Consider the following 21,407-nt stretch of genomic DNA (forward strand, 5'->3'; position numbering starts at 1 on the left):
GGGGTTACTATAGGTCAAATTTCAGCATTTCCCATTAGCTAGGGGTTATTTCAGGTCACTGGGGTTACTGTAGGTCAAATTTCAGCATTTCCCATTAGCTAGGGGTTATTTCAGGTCACTGGGGTTACTACAGGTCAAATTTCAGCATTTCCCATTAGCTAGGGGTTATTTCAGGTCACTGGGGTTACTGTAGGTCAAATTTCAGCATTTCCCATTAGCTAGGGGTTATTTCAGGTCACTGGGGTTACTACAGGTCAAATTTCAGAATTTCCCATTAGCTAGGGGTTATTTCAGGTCACTGGGGTTACTGTAGGTCAAATTTCAGAATTTCCCATTAGCTAGGGGTTATTTCAGGTCACTGGGGTTACTGTAGGTCAAATTTCAGAATTTGCCATTAGCTAGGGGTTATTTCAGGTCACTGGGGTTACTGTAGGTCAAATTTCAGCATTTCCCATTAGCTAGGGGTTATTTCAGGTCACTGGGGTTACTGTAGGTCAAATTTCAGCATTTCCCATTAGCTAGGGGTTATTTCAGGTCACTGGGGTTACTACAGGTCAAATTTCAGAATTTGCCATTAGCTAGGGGTTATTTCAGGTCACTGGGGTTACTATAGGTCAAATTTCAGCATTTCCCATTAGCTAGGGGTTATTTCAGGTCACTGGGGTTACTGTAGGTCAAATTTCAGAATTTCCCATTAGCTAGGGGTTATTTCAGGTCATTTAATTCCCCCAAATTCCCATTTTTAGTGGCAATATTACATCAGGTCCTTTGGGCTTTTATCATTTGGAGATGCTACCTACGGAGTTTCATGTTAGTGCAGCTGAAATCCTGTCTCTTGAGGTCCCTGGACATGTGGCATCTAATTCCTCTAATGAATAGGGGTTATGTGCTTTGTCAGGGACCAAGCTACAGAGATCAGTTCCTCAGGGAAAAAATAGCTGCTTTGGAATGTGGACTCACACCCTGCCCTCCCTAGATGCTACATCCCCAAATTCCCAGGACTTCCCCAACCCAGAGCGGTCCAGGCAGTAACGCAAAGCAAGTTTTGGAATCTTCATTTAGGGAACTGCAGGGTGTGATGCATCAGATGATGATGGGTTGCCCACAACTGAACTTTTTGTTGATTCTGTCCATGTGAAGGAGTGGAAGAGAAGGCAGGTTTGTTCATGTAGCACTAAAAGATGGTCTGGCTTTCTGTCTAAGGTGGTGGTTCTTCACCTTTTAATCCATTATTGCCCCCAGGTATTCAGAGGCATCAAACCTCCCCCTCCCCCACACCCAGCCACACACAAAAATTCAGACAAAAAACTACACTCCAGGCAAGACACCTTTATTTAGATCGTATCAGGTGGGTAACCAGGTGAGTCTTCAGGAAAGGAATGATATTTAAGTCCAGAAGGTCTTTAAAGACCATATTATGGAAACCTGTGTTCGTGTCCTGTCCAGAGGTAGTTATGGACTCAAATCGCATTTAGTTATACTTGCAATACATGCAATATGATGTTCCAGTCTCAGGCATGTAGATCCATGTATCTGATGGCCACCAGCCAACTTCTTACTACAGAAAAACAAAGGAGAACCAAAGAACAAGAGGTAGACAAAATATCAGCTAACTGTAGATAAATAACAAATGAATTTTATAACGGTATGAAGCCTCTATTCTTATAACCAGGGGTGGAATTCTAGCAGGAGCTCCTTTGCATATTAGGCCACACACGCCTGATGGAGCCAACCCTCCAAGAGCTTACAGGGCTCTTAGTACAGGGTCCAGAGATAGAATTCTAGCAGGGGCTCCTTTGCATATTAGGCCACACACCCCTGATGTAGCCAATCCTCCAAGAGCTTACAGGGCTCTTAGTACAGGGTCCAGGGATAGAATTCTAGCAGGGGCTCTTTTGCATATTAGGCCACACACCCCTGATGGAGCCAACCCTCCAAGAGCTTACAGGGCTCTTAGTACAGGATCCAGAGATAGAATTCTAGCAGGGGCTCCTTTGCATATTAGGCCACACACCCCTGATGTAGCCAATCCTCTAAGAGCTTACAGGGCTCTTAGTACAGGGTCCAGAGACAGAATTCTAGCAGGAGCTCCTTTACATATTAGGCCACACACCCCTGATGTAGCCAATCCTCCAAGAGCTTACAAAAAAAGAGCCTTGTAAGCTCTTGGAGGATTGGCTACATCAGGGGTGTGTGGCCTAATATGCACTCCTGCTAGCATTCCACCCCTGCTTATAACAATAATATATCCAAAATCAGCAGTGATCAGTATTTCAACAAAGACTCAGCATTCTCCAAATTCAATATAAACATCCATAAACAATTTGTATATTGCTCAACAAAGTCCATAAAGTGCTGACATTCTCTCACTTGCTCCAAAGAGCAGGTTTAAAGTGCTTCCTCAACAAAGTGCTTCGCAATTATTTGTCTTGATAGTTGTCTTGTATTTTCAATGTATCAAAGTTGTATTTCTCTTCGATAGTAGCTGAAACATGGATCCCAAATAGCCTCTAATGGTACGTCGAAGGTCAACCTATATGTTTCTCGAATCCCCTCTAAAAGCGGTCTGTACTTGTAGCTGCCACCGCTTCCTGCAGCAGTGAACACCATGCATTCATTACTTTCTAACGGCACTCGTGCTTCCTGTCAAAAGACATTGTAAATGGTGAGAGGAGGCTACCTAAAATCCCAGCAATGGTCTCATTTTGTCCCCAAAACCCAGAGGTCACCTTAGAGATGTACGGCCTCCATTAAGTATCACCACGGGTGGAATTCTAGCAGGAGTTCCTTTGCATATTAGACCACACCCCCTGATGTAGCCAATCCTCCAAGAGCTTAGAGGGCTCTTAGTACAGGGTCCAGGGATAGAATTCTAGCAGGGGCTCCTTTGCATATTAGGCCACACACCCTGATGCAGCCAATTCTCCAAGAGCTTACAGGGCTCTTAGTACAGGGTCCAGGGATAGAATTCTAGCAGGAGTTCCTTTGCATATTAGACCACACACCCTGATACAGCCAATTCTCCAAGAGCTTACAGGGCTCTTAGTACAGGGTCCAGGGATAGAATTCTAGCAGGGGCTCCTTTGCATATTAGACCACACACCCTGATGCAGCCAATCCTCCAAGAGCTTAGAGGGCTCTTAGTACAGGGTCCAGGGATAGAATTCTAGCAGGGGCTCCTTTGCATATTAGGCCACACACCCCTGATGTAGCCAATCCTCCAAGAGCTTACAAGGCTTTTTTTCAGATTTCCAGATCAGTTCCCCTGGAGAAAATGGCTGCTTTGGAGGGTGGGCTGTATGGCGTTATACCTTGCTGAGGCCCCGCCCCTCTCCAAACTGCACCTTTCCCAGGCTCCACCCTTAAAACCTCCTGGTATTTCCAGAGCTGGCAAACCTACTCTCTTTGGAAGTCCAGGCTTAAACCAGAAGGGCTTTTACACAGGCCAAAAAGCAAAGAGGAGGAGGGGGAGATTAGATTTATACCCCGCCCTTCACTCTGAATCTCAGAGCCTCAGAGCAGCTTACAATCTCCTTTATCCTCACAACAGACACCCTGTGAGGTGGGTGGGGCTGGAGAGGGCAGCAGCTGCCCTTTCAAGGACAACCTCTGCCAGAGCTATGGCTGACCCAAGACCGATTCCAGCAGGTGCAAGTGGAGGAGTGGGGAATCAAACCCGGTTCTCCCAGATAAGAGTCTGCACACTTAACCACTACACCAAACTGGCTCTCTAGATCACGAAATCAGTCTCACCAACAAAGGGCAAGAATGACCAACTGACTCTCAATCTCCCCCATTGTGTCCTCACCTGCTTTGCTTGCCAACAAACAAACAGTAAAATCAGGTTTGGTTTTGACAGTAAAGATACCAAGTTGACCAGGTCAGTGGTTTTTTTCCCCCTTTTTTAAAAAAAACCCAGGTCTTTAATTAGCTTTTCTCGCTGGATCAGACTCAGTGAAGCAAAGCCAAAGGTTTGAAGCAACTGTACGAAATAACACGCAGCATCTGTCAAGAAAACATTATGCCGGGAAAAGGAAAGATGATGTCCAACTGACAAAAGAAAATCCCCTCATGCCCCTTCAGAGACCATTTCCTTGCTCATTGGACACTAAGGCACAATAATAGTAATAATCAGGGGTGGAATTCTAGCAGGAGCTCCTTTGCATATTAGGCCACACCCCCAGACGTAGCCAATCCTCCAAGAGCTTACAAGGCTCTTTGTTGTAAGCTCTTGGAGGATTGGCTACATCAGGGGTGTGTGGGCTAATATGCAAAAGAGCTCCTGCTAGAATTCCACCCCTGGAAATAATAATTATCATTTGGCATTGTGTGTAATATAGCCAGGAGATCCTAAATTTGTCTGTCAGCCTGATGTTCCAGTGTTATGCACCACTAGGTGGCCAGCTAGATTTGTTGTTTGGATTGAGAGAGCTGTGACTGGTCTATGGTCACCGAGCTGGCTTTATGTGGAGGAGTGTGGAATTGAACCCAGTTCTCCAGATTAAGAGTCTGTCGCTGTTAACCACTACACCACAGTGGCACTCCAAGGCACAGTACATTACACATGACAGTCAATATGATATAGCAGTTAGAATGTTGGCCTAGGATCTGGGACCCACTCTGCCATTGAAGCTTTCTGGGTGAACACGAGCCAGCCACAACACTCTCAGCCTAAATAACCTCACAGGGCTGTTGTGAAGATACAAGCGAGAAACTCTAGGCCTAGCGCTTACCCAGGTTGGGTTGAACTCGGAAAAGAAAGCACAAGAGATGTAAAGAACTTCTGCAGTAGTAGTAGAAGACCCACCCTTCTTTCTGAATCAGAGACTCAGAGCAGCTCCTATATCCTCTCCTCCCACAACAGACACCCTGTGAGGAGGGTGGGGCTGAGAGAGCTCTTGCAGTAGCTGCCCTTTCAAGGACACCTCCTACGAAAGCTATGGCTAACCCAAGGCCATTCCAGCAGTTGCAAGTGGAGGAGTGGGGAATCAAACCCAGTTTTCCCAGATAAGAGTCCCCACACTTAACCACTATACCAAACTGGCTCTCAATTAAGTATTTGGTTTAAATTGATTTTCCTGCATGTGGGGTGAGGATTCTGTTTCACAGATGTTTTGCTCCCTCTAGTGGCTAATTTTATATCACACCAGTTTATGTCCAGCATATCTCCCCGCAGTTTTAAACTGCAGGTTTTTCTGCCAGACATAAACCGATGTAAAATTGAACTGTCCACTAGAGGGAGCAAGACATGTGCAGAACATGGGGGCGGGGGAAACACCAAAGAAATGGGAACTTACAACTGAGGAAAACCAGAATGGGGAAAAGCCCAATGACAGATAAAGCACAAATGAAGGCGCAGCGGCACTCCTCCTTTGTGGTAGATCCATGGCCCTGCGTTAGATCTCCGGAAAGAGAGAGATGCAAGGCCCACAGGTTGTTTTTTTTCCCCAATCCAACCCACAGCAGGATCTCTCTGCTTCTCCTTTCTCTGCCTCTTCTGGAATCCAAACTGCTTTTTCTCCATGCAGAGATGCACCTCGGCCTCCTCAGGTGAGGCAGCCTCTTCTCCTAAGCCCTTGCGGCTGCTTGGCCCGAGCAGTTTCTAACTCTGAGGGCCCACTGAGGAGACATCTATGATCACTGAGGAGCATTACTGTGCTTTTTGCTGCACACTCTGATTTCTCCAAGGCATGCCTGTAAGACAGAAGTATACCCAGAGACACTTAATGTACATTTAATACACGCATGTATTTACATTTGCATCTATTTATATCCTGCTTTTCTCCTCAGTTGTCACTCGAAGCGGCTTAGAACTGTAATTTAGCAGGGGCAATATAACCATATTTTGTCCATGTATCCCCTTCCACACACCCCGTGCCTTTGTAAACCCCAGACCTGCACACGTGGGGCCCAACCTCCATGTGTTCAAGGCGTTGTTTGAAGAGAAGGGAACAGGATTTCTATGTGTGTTCCATTCAAGAAGACCCAGGGGTGGAATACTGGCAGGAGCTCCTTTGCATATTAGGCCACACACCCCGATGTACCCAATCCTCCAAGAGCTTACAAGACTCTTTTTTGTAAGCTCTTGGAGGATTGGCTACATCAGGGGGGTGAGGCCTAATATGCAAAGCAGCTCATTCTAGAATTCCACCCCTGAGATGACCAATATTGTTGTGCAGGCCGTAGATCACAGAGGGATCCCCTGTTTGAGCATAAACCCAGAGGGACACAACTGCAAATAGCATGGTGGTCAAGTAGAGGTGTGGGACAACATAGGAAGGCTGTAGATCTATACCCCGCCCTTCTCTCTGAATCAGTCTCAGAACTGCTTACAATCTCCTTTATCTTCCTCCCCCACAACAAACACCCTGTGAGGTAGATGGAAGCTCTGGGAGAGCTATGGCTGACCCAAGGCCATTCCAGTGGCTGCAAGTGGAGGAGTGAGGAATCAAACTTTGTTCTCTCAGATAAGAGTCCGCGCACTTCACCACTACACCAAACTGGCTCTCTACACCTCACGCCCTGTGGCCATTTCTTCATGTTTGCATGGGAAAGGAGGATTCTTTTCACCTTCTAGCAACATACAGCCCAAATCTGGCTCGTTGTCTTCAAGCAACATGCAGATTGGGGGGACCCTGACCTTTTTGAGCCTCTGGGCACATCTGGAATCCTGACATGGCGTGGTGGGGGCAGCGACAAAACAGCTGCCCCCAAATGGCTGCCGTGGGAGGCGGAGCCAGACACAAAATGGCTGCCGTAGCTTAAGTTCAGTCACACAGTGCAGATCCTGCTGCCAAAGCAACATTTTTTAAAAAAATTCTGAACAGGCAGATTTGTCTTTAAGCAGCAGCAGGACAAACCCTTGTCGGGGATCCTCTCGACTGATCTTACACTGAGCAGGGGGATGGACTAGATGGCGTGTAGCCAGGCCTGGCACTAGGGTTTCTAGTGCCCCAGGCCACCCCTAGCTGCCTATCCGCATGCACAAAGCACGCACGGCCTGATGGCATCACCGGAAGTGACATCATCGGGCACGAAGCACTGTGCCTGGCCCTCTCCCACTTCAAAGGAAGCTGGAAAGACCTCTTCCTGGCTCCCTCTGAAGCAGGGGAGGGGCTGGGCGTGGAGCAGGCCGCACTGCACCTGGATGGCAGCAGGCGCGCTCAGAGACAGGCTCTGTGCACTCGCTGCCACGCCCGCCTGTAATCGCCTGTACACGCGCTGCCTGTAGGACCTGTTCCAGCTGTGATTCTATTATTCCAACCAGCTCTCCAACAGTCAATCAGAACCCTTGCTGGACAAACACTCTACCTGGCCTCACCTACTTCCTAAAAACATGTAGCGGGTGCCAGAAATGGAGTCAGTGGGCACCCAAGGGCAGCATGTTGGGGACCCCCAGGCTTCTTTTGAGTGGGAACACACAGGAACACAGTTCTGGCTGGCTTGGCACCAGAGGGTATGGCCTAATATGCAAATGAGTTCCTGCTGGGCTTTTTCTACCAAAAAAAGTCCCAGGTGGAGACCCCTGATGTCAATATCCCCCTCCTTTCCCCATCTGTTTGGGTACAGTGCCATCAACCACTACCTAACTTGGCGCTTAAGTTATGACGTACCATGAAAAAGTCAGACCCATTATTCCACACGCATCCCTTTAGTGCAGGGGTGTCAAACACGCAGCCCAGGGGCTGAATCTGGCCCCCGGAGGGTTCCTTTCAGGCCCCCAAGCAACTGGCTGTCATCTGCTTCCTTCTCCCTCTCTCTTGCTTCCTTCCGCATCACAGCTTGCTTTGCCAGGCTTGCTGAATCGCACAGGAGCTACAGAGCAAAGCCTCTATTTTCTCCATTGGCTGATGCTCCTCCCTTGGGGAGGAAGGGGGGGGGAGGCAGAGCTTGCTTTGTCAGGTTCTCTCAATTGCATGGCAGAGCTACTGAGCCAGCCCTCTCTTCCTTCTATTGGCTGAGGCTCCTCCTCCTCCCCCCCCTGGGGAAGGAAGGAAACAGCCAGAGCTTCCTTTGTCCAGTTCCCTGGATCCCCTGGGAGAAATACAAAGAAAGCACCTATAAGACCAATGAGTGTCACATTTTAAGCATGTTTCAAGTTTTTTTAAAAAACCCTTTAATGGTGTTTGTCTGTAGACCCAGGTGGGCAGCCGTGTTGGTCTGAAGCAGCAGAACAAAGCAGGAGTCAAGCATCACATAAGAACATAAGAGAAGCCATGTTGGATCAGGCCAGTGGCCCCTCCAGTTCAACACTCTGTGTCACATAACGTAAGAGAAGCCATGTTGGATCAGGCCAGTGGCCCCTCCAGTTCAACACTCTGTGTCACATAACGTAAGAGAAGCCATGTTGGATCAGGCCAGTGGCCCCTCCAGTTCAACACTCTGTGTCACATAACGTAAGAGAAGCCATGTTGGATCAGGCCAATGGCCCATCCAGTCCAACCCTCTGTGTCACATAAGAACATAAGAGAAGCCATGTTGGATCAGGCCAATGGCCCATCCAGTCCAACACTCTGTGTCACATAAGAACATAAGAGAAGCCATGTTGGATCAGGCCAGTGGCCCATCCAGTCCAACACTCTGTGTCACATAACATAAGAGAAGCCATGTTGGATCAGGCCAGTGGCCCCTCCAGTTCAACACTCTGTGTCACATAAGAACATAAGAGAAGCCATGTTGGATCAGGCCAGTGGCCCCTCCAGTTCAACACTCTGTGTCACATAAGAACATAAGAGAAGCCATGTTGGATCAGGCCAGTGGCCCCTCCAGTTCAACACTCTGTGTCACATAAGAACATAAGAGAAGCCATGTTGGATCAGGCCAACGGCCCATCAAGTCCAACACTCTGTGTCACACAGTGGCAAAAAATTTTATATACACACATACACTGTGGCTAATAGCCATCGATGGACCTGTGCTCCATAGTTTTATCTAAACACCTTTTATCTAATCACCTTTAAGACCAACAAACTTTGTACCACTTTGCATTCTAAACCCCACCAGCTGTATGTAGCTCTGTGCTGTGCCTCATCCGAAGAAGCGTGCATGCACACAAAAGCTTACCTTCTGAATAAAAGTTTGTTACTACTTGACTCCTGCTTTGTGTTTGTCTGTGTCCTTAGTAAAGTTTATATCTCCGCTACCTGGCATTACATTTTATGACACACATGGCCCGGTCCAACAAGGTCTCATTTATGTCAGATCCGACCCTCATAACAGATGAGTTTGACACTCTTGGTTTAGTGCTTCTTGACTGCGGGGTGACATGATAGAGGTTTACAAGATGATGCATGGGATGGAGAAAGTAGAGAAAGAAGTCCTTTTCTCCCTTTCTCACAATACAAGAACTCGTGGGCATTCGATGAAATTGCTGAGCAGACAGGTTAAAACGGATAAAAGGAAGTCCTTCTTCACCCAAAGGGTGATTAACATGTGGAATTCACTGCCACAGGAGGTGGTGGCGGCTACAAGCATAGCCAGCTTTGAGAGGGGATTGGATAAAAATATGGAACAGAGGTCCATCAGTGGCTATTAGCCACAGTATATGTGTGTGTTTGTGTGTACACACACATATATTGGCCACTGTGTGACACAGAGTGTTGGACGGGATGGGCCATTGGCCTGAGGCATCATGGCTTCTCTTATGTTCTTATGTGACACAGAGTGTTGGATTGGATGGGCCACTGGCCGGATCCAACATGGCTTCTCTTATGTTCTTATGTGACACAGAGTGTTGGACTGGAGGGGCCATTGGCCTGATCCAACATGGCTTCTCTTATGTGACACAGAGTGTTGGACTGGATGGGCCATTGGCCTGATCCAACATGGCTTCTCTTATGTTCTTATGTGACACAGAGTGTTGGACTGGATGGGCCACTGGTCTGATCCAACATGGCTTCTCTTATGTTCTTATGTGACACAGAGTGTTGGACTGGATGGGCCACTGGTCTGATCCAACATGGCTTCTCTTATGTTCTTATGTGACACAGAGTGTTGGACTGGAGGGGCCATTGGCCTGATGCATCATGGCTTCTCTTATGTTCTTATGTGACACAGAGTGTTGGATTGGATGGGCCACTGGCCTGATCCAACATGACTTCTCTTATGTTCTTATGTGACACAGAGTGTTGGACTGGAGGGGCCACTGGCCTGATCCAACATGGCTTCTCTTATGTTCTTATGTGACACAGAGTGTTGGACTGGATGGGCCACTGGTCTGATCCAACATGGCTTCTCTTATGTTCTTATGTGACACAGAGTGTTGGACTGGATGGGCCATTGGCCTGATCCAACATGGCTTCTCTTATGTTCTTATGTGACACAGAGTGTTGGACGGGAGGGGCCATTGGCCTGATCCAACAGGGCTTCTCTTATGTTCTTCTGAGTCAGTCTGCTTGATTCAGGGTTTCGCTAGCTGCTGGCCACCACAGCTGACCCCGGAGCGCCGAACTGTCCCCCGCATTCAGGGACCTCGACTTGGGTCTGTGATCTCTGGATTTCACGGTCTGCGTAGCAGCAGCAGCCGGGGAATGTAACTCAGCAAAGGTGACAAGGCCAGGCCTGTTTCGCTTTAATCTGGACCAGCGACTCAGGTCGCCTGAAAAGGAAGATTACATGCGCGCCGTGGGATTAAGCCGCGGCCGCTGAATTGTGAAGGAAGGAAGCCGATAAGCGGGTGCTAATTCTGCGGGTAATAACAGGGGAGGGGGGGGACAGATTACAGGAGGATAAAGGAGCTCTCTTTCGCAAGGAGCCCTGCCATGAAAGCCCCTCCGGAGAGGCCTCCGCATTACCTCCACACAAACTCTTGGTAAGGCTTATCCAGAGCGGCCACATCTCGGGCTTTGTGTCTTTTGAAAACAGGTTGGCTCAGTCTTCCTCAGACTGTCTTAATGGAGAAGGGCAGGAGGGTGGGGTTCCCAGCCTCCAGGGGACAGCTGGAGATCTACTGGGATTACAACTGACCTCCAGGCAACTGAGATCAGTCCCCCTGGAGAAAATGGCTGGGGAGCAGCCTCTCCTCCCCGAACCTCTCCCCCCCCTCAGTCTTCACCTCCAAAACCTCCAGGTATTTCCCAACTAGGAGTTGGCAACCCTACATGACAAGGTTGGCCTGCTCAAAGGGACCCCGTAACCTGTGTTCCCTCTATGCTGAGTTAGTGTGAGCCAGCTCACCGTTTTTTAGAAGATGATGATATTGGATTTATATCCCGCCCTCCACTCCGAAGAGTCTCAGAGCGGCTCACAATCTCCTTTACCTTCCTCCCCCACAACAGACACCCTGTGAGGTGGGTGGGGCTGAGAGGGCTCTCCCAGCAGCTGCCCTTTCAAAGACAACCTCTGCCAGAGCTATGGCTAACCCAAGGCCATGCTAGCAGGTGCAAGTGGAGGAGTGGGGAATCAAACCTGGTTCTCCCAAATAAGAGCCCGCACACTTAACCACTACACCAAACTGGCTCTCCAGCCTCGTGATCACATATTTTTGTCTTAGCTCAGGAAGGAGGGCCGTCTAGTAAACTAATTTATGCACCGGTCTGATGCAGTGCTGAAGTGTGCGGACTCTTATCTGAGAGAACTGGGTTTGATTCCCCACTCCTTCACTTGCACCTGCTGGCATGGTCTTGGGTCACCCATAGCTATCGCAGGAGTTGTCCTTGAAAGGGCAGCTGCTGGGAGAGCCCTCTCAGCCCCACCCACCTCACAGGGTGTCTGTTGTGGGGGAAGAAGATAAAGGAGATTGTAAGCCGCTCTGAGTCTCTGATTCAGAAAGAAGAGTGGGGTATAAATCTGCAGTCTTCTTCAATCAAGGCTTTTTTTTTTTGTAGCAGGGATGCCTATGTCTATCAGGCCATACACCCCTGATGTAGCCAGTCCTCCCAGTCCTGGAGATTCAATAGGCCCTGTAAGAAGAGCCCTGTAAGCTCTTGGAGGATTGGCTCCATCAGGGGTGTGTGGCCTAATATGCAAAGGAGCCCCTGCTAGAATTCTATCTCTGGACCCTGTACTAAGAGCCCTGTAAGTTCTTGGAGGATTGGCTCCATCTGGGGGGGGGGGGTGGCCTAATATTCAAAGGAGTTCCTGCTATTTAAAAAAGCCCTGACTTTAATACTAGTAGCTTACAAAGTAGAATTTTTGCCCACAAGACTCCACAGCTTAGAGGGAGTACTGCTTATGACCAACTACTGCCCATGACAGACATCTGACAGAGGGGACAGGGAGAGAATAGCAGAGTTTTGGTGTCACCAGGAGTGGAATTCTAGCAGGAGCTCCTTTGCATAATAGGCCACACACCACTGATGTAGCCAATCCTCCAAGAGCTTCCAAGTCTCTTTTTTGTAAGCTCTCAGAGGACTGGCTACATCACGGGTGTGTGGCCTAATATGCAAAGGAGCTCCTGCTAGAATTCTACCCCTGGGTGCCACAGCTGAGAAGGCCCTTCTTTGGGGTTGCAAGTTACCCGCCTAATCTCAGACGGCAGCGGCACCCAAAGCAGGACTTCAGAAGATGAACTTAGCAGCCAGATAGGTCCATGTGGGAGCAAACCATGTGGCTCTATCCTCCTTCCCTATAGGACTTACACACCTTCTCCCCTGATGCCCTCTCCCCACACCATTTCATTTTCCACCCATGGAAAGTAGGTCCACAGCAGTGTGAAATCTACTACCCTATTGGTTAGATTTCTTTCCTTTCTTGTTAAACTCTGGTCTTCTGGTTGACAAATATCTCAAGGTGGCATTGATGCAACCCTTCCTGCCCTCCCTCTCATGACCTGCCTAAGTTCACAGAATCGGCATTGCTGGCAGATGGCCATTTAGCCTCAGCTTAAGAACCTCCAAAGGAGAGCCCATCACCTCCCAAGAAAGCCTGTTCCACTGAGGAACTGCTCTATCAGGAAGTTCTTCCTAATGTTGAGCTAGAAACTCTTCTGATTTCATTTCAACCCACTGGTTCTGGTCCAACCATCTGGAGCAACAGAACATAAGAGAAGCCATGTTGGAGCAGGCCAATGGCCCATCCAGTCCAACACTCTGTACACACAGAGGCCAAAAAGCCCAGGTGCCATCAGGGGGCCCACCAGTGGGGCCAGGACACTAGAAGTCCTCACACTTTTGCCCCTCCCAAGCACCAAGAATACAGAGCGTCACTTGCCCCAGACAGAGGTTGTGATCACACTCACTAAATAATGCACTTTCAATCCACTTTCAATGGCCTTTCCAATTGGATTTTACTGTGTGAACTGGCAAAATCCAGGTGGAAAGTGCATTGAGTGGATTGAGAGTGCATTATTTAGTGTGTGTGATCGCAGCCAGAGAGTTCCAATAATACGCTGTGGGAACAGAAAAGAACTCCTCATTTGGGCTTGAGTGGTAGAGTTTGATCTCTACTCTTTGTTCTGTGTTCACTTTTTAGTGTACTTTGTATTTCTTTTGTTATTGGTTCGATTTGGTTTGGTTAACAATTGTTCTTAGTAACTTCAAGCCAATGTCTCAGCAGTACAAGTTTATAACTTGGAACTGCAAAGGTCTCAGTAATCAAATTAAGCATAGACATATCACCAACTTGCTATTTAAAGAAAGAGCTAACATTATTTTTCTGCAGAAAATCCACCAAAAACGCACAAACAGGGGAAGCCAAGTCGTTCTATCTTGAAACGAACAGCTTTACGAAAGGTTCTAGACACTTACAACAGGATAGATATTTGGTGTACACCTATTTTTCTCCTGTACATGAAGTATACTCCAGAATCGATTTTTTAATTACTTCAAAAAATTTTGTGGGCAAATTCTCTAATGCTAAGATTGGCTCTATAAAGATCTCTGACCATGCTTTGGTCTCCTGCGATTTATTTTTGCATGACTCTGATGAAAAAGGTCCTAGATGGACATTAAACAAATTGCTGCTAACAAATTCTATCATTTCAGAAGAAATAGAGCAGCATATTAAAGATTATTTTTCTTGTAATGCCTCTTGTGGAGTTTCCCAAGACTATGTCTGGGATGCATTCAAGGCAGAGATAAGAGGTAAGTTAATTTCTATAGCTGTCAAATGTAAAAAAGAGAGACAAAAAAGTATACATGGCACACAAACAAATATATCTGTTTAGGAGAAACGGCATATGAAATATGGTGGCAAAAAAACTCTCAGGAAATTAACCCAAGAGAGGAAAAAATTAGAGCTCTTGGAAATCTCCAAGATCCAAAAGGATATGATGTATTTGCGTCAGAAATATATTACTAGGTTATCAAGATCACTTAAGTTACTGAAACATAGAGTCTCTCACCAGAAAACTAGTTCTTTAATCCATGCTATTAAATCACCTGCAGGTCAGGTAGTGACAAACTAAAAAAATATTGCTGCTTCCTTTTTCATTTCTATAAAAACTTATATGCAACATCAAACCCAAATGAGAACTTAATTTCTGACTATTTAAAATCTATTAATTTTAATACAGTTTTAACGCAGAACTTTTCTTTTTTAGATAAACCGATTTCTTTGTCTGAACTGAATTTGGCCGTTGCTAAAATTAAGAATAATAAGCCTGTTGGGAGAGATGGCTTTCCAATTGAATTTTACAAGCATTTTAAGGTGCAAATTGCAAACATCTCCTGAATACATGTAATTTTATTATGTCCTCTGGTACCCTACCTAGCACTTGGAAAGAAGCAAAAGTTATTGTAATCCACAAGGTAGTAAAGGATAAACTGAGTCTGTCCTCATACCGCCCAATATCTATTTTAAATTATGACTTTAAAGTTTTTTCTACCATTCTAGCTGAAAGATTAAATGATCATATCACATTACATTAACAACGATCAATCTTTCTTCATCCCAGGTAGATCTATTAATGATAATGTTCGCAGAACCCTTAATCTGATTCACTACTGCAGAACATCTAAGATTCCTTCATTTATTCTCTCACTAGACTCTGAAAAAGCATTTGACAAATTGGAAATTCCCTTTTTGAAAACAGCATTAAATTCTGTGCAATTTGGTCCCAACTTTGTTCGTTCTATAGATGCCATATACAATGTGCCAAACACCCACATTTCTATTAATCAATTCAGAACTGATAATTTGACTCTAAATAGGGGCACTAGACAATAAAATTGTCTCCAATTTTATTTGCATTATCATTAGAGCCGCTGGTTCTTGCAGTCAGGGAAGATCCAGAAGTGGAAGGCATTGTTCTAAAGGATAGGTCACATAAAATGAGTCTTTTTGCTGATACTATTTTTTTATCTTAGTAATCCTCTTGTCTCCCTAAAAAAATTAAAAATAATTATAGACCATTTTAGTGTACATTCTGGATTTACTGCTAGTTTTTTAAAATCAGAAATATACCCTATGGTAATTACACCCACCTTGAAACAAGGCATTCTATCTCACTTTACTTATAAATGGGTGGAAAAATCTTGGGGCTAATATACCGTTAAATCTTAAAGACTTAGCTCAAGTAAATTACTCTCCCCTTTTTCTTTCAGTTAAGAATTCATTATCTGATTGGTCCAGAGGTAATTTCTCACTACTTGAAAAAATTGATCTTTTAAAATCCTTTCTGTTACCAAAATTTCTATATCTATTTCAAAACCTGCCTATTCCAGTTGATAAAAAAAGAGTTACAAAGATGGCAAAAAGCCTTTATGAACTTCTTGTTGAACTCTAAACACCATAGTCTCTCCTTTTCTAGGAGGTTTGGGTGTTCCCCTCCTAGAAAAATACTACTTAGCTGCTCAGTTAAAGTACATCCTTCTATATGCTAATCCGAACTATGATGCCTCTTGGCTTAGTATTGAGAAGGCCTCTCTAAGCAAGGCTTTTTAAAAGAGATCATTTGGCTTGGGCAATTTGAAAGACCAAAAATGGTTTTAAGCAACCCATTTTTAGAACATACACTCAGACTTTGGACTAAGTGTAGAGAAGTCTTAACACCTGCCACCTCCCCTTTCATGTCATTTATTGGACAAACATGGTTCTTACCAGGTAAAAATTTGAATGATTTTAAAATCTGGCGTGACAGGAATATTTTTCAGCTAATAGACATTACAACCAATGGTCAAATTAGCACTATATCTCAGTTAGAAGCAAAATATAAAGTCAAACTTTCAGATACATGATACTTTGCACAAGATTATACCAATTACATGGGCAAACAGACCTTTGAACGCTTTTGAAATTCACTTAAAGGCTGACTGTACTGCTGTGAGAGGTGTAATTTCAAATATTTATCAGTTACTAAATTCGAAGACCTGGGTGCAATGTATGTCACAACAAAATCAGCGGCACAAAGACTGTGAGAAGGTTTTTTCGGAAGAACAATGGATAGCATTGTGGGAAAGCTCTTTATTTAAATCAAGGCCCTCTTACATTAGAATCCAAAACTTTAAAGTCTGGTCTAGGTGGTGCTGCACGCCGTACAGCATATTTTGTAGTAAATTGGTTTCAAATCCCAACTGTTGGAAAGGATGTGGGGAAATAGGCACGCTAAAACACTGTTGGTGGGACTGCCCCATAATAAAGTCATTTTGGAAATCAGTGCTAAAGATTGCTATGGAAATAATAGGCTGTGATATCCCCTTCCTACCCGAGTCGATCCTTCTTAATATTTGGAATAAGAAACCTTGTTCTAATTTGAATTTAGAACTATTCTCATTATTGTTAATGGCAGCTAAAATTAATGTGGCACAATGTTGGAAATCTGACAAAAGTCCTAGTATTCGTCAATGGTTTGATAAAGCCTGGGATCTCTTGATTCAAGATAAGTTGGCATCCTGCATTTTGAAATACGAAAATCCATTATTAACTGATACCCTTGTCGAAATATGGTTTGCTTTTTTTTGCTTATATAAACGAAAAATCTTCGTCGTGTTCATCAATTCCAACGAAATATCTGGACTTTATTCTGTATTAAGCGGATTTTAAAATATGGTGTAAATATGTAACCTATTTTTGTATTTAATTTTCATTCTTGTTTCTGTTTTTCACTTTTTCTGTTTGTTTGTTTTTTACTTGTAAGTGATTTTATTTTTATATGCTTAGTTTTGGATATAACGTGTTTAAAAAATAATAAAATTTGTGAGTTATTTAAAAAAAAAGAACTCCACACCATCCTCAATATGACAACACTTCAAGCACTTGAAGATGGTGATTATATCACCTCCCAGTCATCTCCTCTCCAGGCTAAACATACCTGTCAGGTAGGCTAGGTTGAGAATACGATCGGCGCTAGGGCACCCAGTAAGCTTCTACACCAGAGCAGGGATTCAAACCCAGAGTTTCTAACCATTCCACCACAGTGGTCAGCTTGATAAGGTAGCCATGAGAGCCCTCAAAAACAGCTTCAGTATGCTCTAAGACTAGGGTTGCCAATCCCCAGGTGGGAGCAGGGGATCACCCAGTTTGGAGCCCCCCCCCCCCCGCTTCAGGGTCATCAGGAAGCAGGGAGGGGAGGGAAATGTCTGCTGGGCACTCCATTATTCCCTGTGGAGACCAATTCCCATAGGGTATAATGCAAAAAATTGATCCTTGGGTATCTGGGGCTCTGCGGGGCTGTTTTTTAATATAGAGGCACCAAATTTACAGCATAGCATCCAGTGCCTCTCCTCAAAACACCCTCCAAGTTTCAAAAAGATTGGACCAGGAGGTTCAATTCTATGAGCCCCAAAAGAAGGTGCTCCATCCTTCATTATTTCCAAATTGAGGGAAGGCATTTAAAAGGTGTGTGGTCCCTTTAAATGTGGCCAGAATTCCCTTTGGAGTTCAACCATGCTTGTCACACCCTTGGTCCTGGCTCCACCCCCAAAATCTCCTGGCTTGACCTCCAAAGTCCCCAGATATTTCCTGAGTTGGACTTGACAACCCTACAGGGCAGGCCATGAGCCTACTGCATTCCAACAGTGGCTGAGAGAGAGCTCCAGACGCAAAGAAACATTTCCCAGTTAGAAGACAGGGATTCCTTCTTGGACAATTCTAACTGAACCAGCTTCCTATGGGGATTTGCTAGGCAGAGCTTTGTAATGTCTTTAGGTCCCTGCCGCTCCCAACCTTCCAGAAAGCGCTGGGGAAGAGATTGACAAAGGCTGTCCTTTTAGAGTTTGGGGTGGGGGGGAAGAGATGTATTTGGCTTATTAAATTGCTGTTAGTTTCAAGGGAGGGCGTGAGACACAGCCTGGACATTCAGGGGGGAAACCATGAGATATCCCCCCCTCCCCCTAAAATGACTTACTTGTGGAAGCCTCCGATAGAGAAAAAAACAGGCAGGAGCTCTTGATTTCTGCTGCAGGCCCTTCCCTATGCGATTTCCCAGGCTCTAGCAAAGCAGCTGATGGCTATAAAGAGCCAAGGCATTCCCTCTTGCTTCCTGTCAGTCACCATCCCTGTGGCTTCTCTCATTGGTTACTACAAAAAGGGAGCAGAACAGGCCTCTTCCCACAGTTTGGTGTAGTGCAGGGGTGGGGAACAGAGGCTCTCCAGATGTTTTTTTGCCTACAACTCCCATCAGCCCCAGCCATTGGCCATGCTGGCTGGGGCTGATAGGAGTTGTAGGCAAAAAACATCTGGAGAGCCACTGTTCCCCACCCCTGGTGTAGTGGTTAAGTGTGTGGACTCTTCTCTGGGAGAACCAGGTTTGATTTCCCCATTCCTCCACTTGCAGCTGCTGATGTGACCTGAAGTCAGTCACAAGTTCTCACAGAGCTGTTCCTCTCAAGTGCAGTTTCTGTCAGGGCTCTCTCAGCCCTACCTACTTCACAGGGTGCTGTTATGGGGAGGGGAAGGGAAAGGAAGTTGTAAGCCACTCTGAGGCTCCTTCAGGTAGTGAAGGGTGGAGCATAAATCCAATCTCTTCTTCTTTTCACAGTTAAGGTTGCCAGCTCCAGGTTGGCAAATTCCCGGAGTTTGGGAGGGCAAAGGTTGGAGTGGGCAGGCCTTGGGGAGGGGCAGGGCCTGAGTAGAGTAAAATGTCACAGAGTTCGCCCTCCAAAGCAGCCATTTTCTTAGGGTTACCAAGTCCAATTCAAGAAATATCTGGGGACTTTGAGGGTGGAGCCAGGAGACATTAGGGGTGGAGCCAAGATCAAGGCTGTGACAAGCATAATTTAACTCCAAAGGGAGTTCTGGCCATCACATTTAAAGGGACGGCACACCTTTTCAATTCCTTCTTTCCATAGGAAATAATGAAGGATAGGGGCACCTTCTTTTTGGGCTCATAGAATTGGACCCCCTGGTCCAATCTTTTTGAAACTTGGGGGGTATTTGGGGGAGAGACACTAGATGCTGTATTGAAAATTTGGTGCCTCTACCCCAAAAAACAGCCCCCCCCAGAGCCCCAGATACCCACAGATCAATTCTCCATTATTTTCTATGGGAATAAATCTCCATAGGGAATAATAAGAGTTCCCAGCAGACATTTCCCTCCCCTCCCCCCGCTTTCTGACGACCCTGAAGCGGGGGGAGGGTCTCCAAACTGCGGGATCCCCTGCCCCCACCTGGGGATTGGCAACCCTACATTTTCTCCAGGGGAACTAACCTCTGTCATCTGGAGAGGAACTGTAATTTTGGGAGATCTCCAGGCTCTCCCTGGAGGGTGGCAACCTGCAAAGATTACATTTTTCTCCTTCTTTTGAGGGATGCCCTCTGCAAGCAATCCTAGGAGCATAGTTAGGGTTGCCAACCTCCAGATGGGGCCTGGAGTTCCCTCAGGATTGGGATTGATCTCTAGACAACCAAGATCAGTCCCCCTGGAGAAAATGGCCGCTTTGGAGGGTGGGCTCTCCGGCATTCTATCCTTCCAAGGTGCCTCCCCCAACTTTGCCCTCCCCAGGCTCCACCCCCAAGACTCCAGGAATTTTCCAAGCGAGAGTTGGCAGCCCTAATTATGGGAGGGTAGACTCTGTTGCAATTTGTCAGCTTGCAAAGCCATGCTGTTACCTCATTCTGCGCACCTGGACATGACATCACAGCAGTGACACCCTAGGAAAGGGGTGGACAAACTGCTGCTCGGGAGCCACATGCGGCTCTTTCACCCATATTGTGTGGCTCTCCAAGCCCCCACCACCCCATTGGCCAGCTTGGAGAAGGCATGTGTCTCTTTAAATCACTTCTCTGAGCCAAGCTAGCCGGCATCTGGGAGAATGCATTTAAAGTTGCTTTCTTTCTACCCCTACCTCCCCCCCATCTATTCATTCCTTCCTGTCTTGTGGCTCTCAAACATCTGGCATTCATGTCTTGCGGATGTCACACACTTGACATTTATTCTATGCGGGTCTTACATTAAGCACCTTTGGCCACCCCTGCCCTAGGATTTTCCCAAATTGCTATGGTGTAAGCCATCGCAATTTGAGGAGTTCCTAGAGTGGCCCACAATGCTGTTCATCCCATTCTTGCTTCCACTGCACCAGCAACCCAGCAGCCCTCCTTCCATCTCTGAATTTAGAAAACCTAAAGGCTTGGTTGGGGGGAGGGGGGGGGCTTAAAGCTGGGAATCCAGGCCAGCTGATTGAGCTCAGGATTGTCTCCTCCAATCAGAGGTGGCTCTCCTGCGCATCAGGTAGAGGAAGGTCTTTCCTTAACACTGCTGGTTGATAGATGATGGGGAAGGAACACGGAGCTTCCTGCATTCAAAGCTTCTGGCGTTCAAAGCAAACGCTCTTTCCTCTGAGGCCCACGTCTCTCCGCTGTTCTTTGGAAGAACAAAAGAGAAACGTCAAGGGATCTGATTTTCAGCTTCTGCATCTTGCATCAGTTGGGCTCCCTCGCTGTTGGGGAAAGTGGGGTCTGAAAAAGAGAAGTAGGGGAAATCTGGGGAAAGGGCAAGGTTCTAGACCCTCCTCCGTTCTGCTTACAATAGCAGCACGGACACATGAAGCTGCTTTATAGTCAATCAGACCTCTGGTCCATCAAGGACCAATCAGACTGGCAGGCAGAGGTCTCTCCAATCACCTGGTCTCCCTGGCAGCTGCTCTCCACATTCTCAAGAAGAGGGTTTTCCCATCCCCTAACTGCCTGACATTTTTTTTTAAACTGCAGATGCCAGGGATTGAGCCTGGAACCTTCTGCATGGCAAGCAGATGCTCTACCACTGATCCATGGTCTCAGATCAAGGTCTTTCCCCTCCCCTTTCCCCTCTTATCAGGGAGAACCGGGTTTGATTCCCCACTCCTCCACTTGCACCTGCTGGAATGGCCTTGGGTCAGCCATAGCTCTTTTAGGAGTTGTCCCTGACAGGGCAGCTGCTGTAAGAGCTCTCCCAGCCCCACCTACTTCACAGGGTGTCTGCTGTGGGAGAGGAGGTAAAGGAGATTGTGACCGCTCTGAGACTCTGAGATTCAGAGTATAGAGTGGGATATAATTCCAATATCATCAACTAGAGATGCCAGGGATTGAGCCTGGGACCTTCTGTATGCCAAGAA

The 21,407-nt window shown here is 46.4% G+C and overlaps 1 long non-coding RNA gene across 1 annotated transcript; it reads right to left on the reverse strand.

The window, feature by feature from the left end:
- Positions 1-1,314: 1,314 nt before the first annotated feature.
- On the reverse strand, positions 1,315-18,377 carry LOC132587615 (uncharacterized). Its single transcript, XR_009556461.1, has 3 exons — positions 18,224-18,377; positions 5,298-5,694; positions 1,315-1,558 (listed from the first exon to the last, which is right to left on the reverse strand). It is a non-coding gene; the product is annotated as an uncharacterized LOC132587615 (long non-coding RNA).
- Between the last annotated feature and the right edge of the window lie 3,030 nt (positions 18,378-21,407).

Source organism: Heteronotia binoei, chromosome 19, assembly GCF_032191835.1.
Source record: "Heteronotia binoei isolate CCM8104 ecotype False Entrance Well chromosome 19, APGP_CSIRO_Hbin_v1, whole genome shotgun sequence".
NCBI classification, from domain to species: domain Eukaryota; kingdom Metazoa; phylum Chordata; class Lepidosauria; order Squamata; family Gekkonidae; genus Heteronotia; species Heteronotia binoei.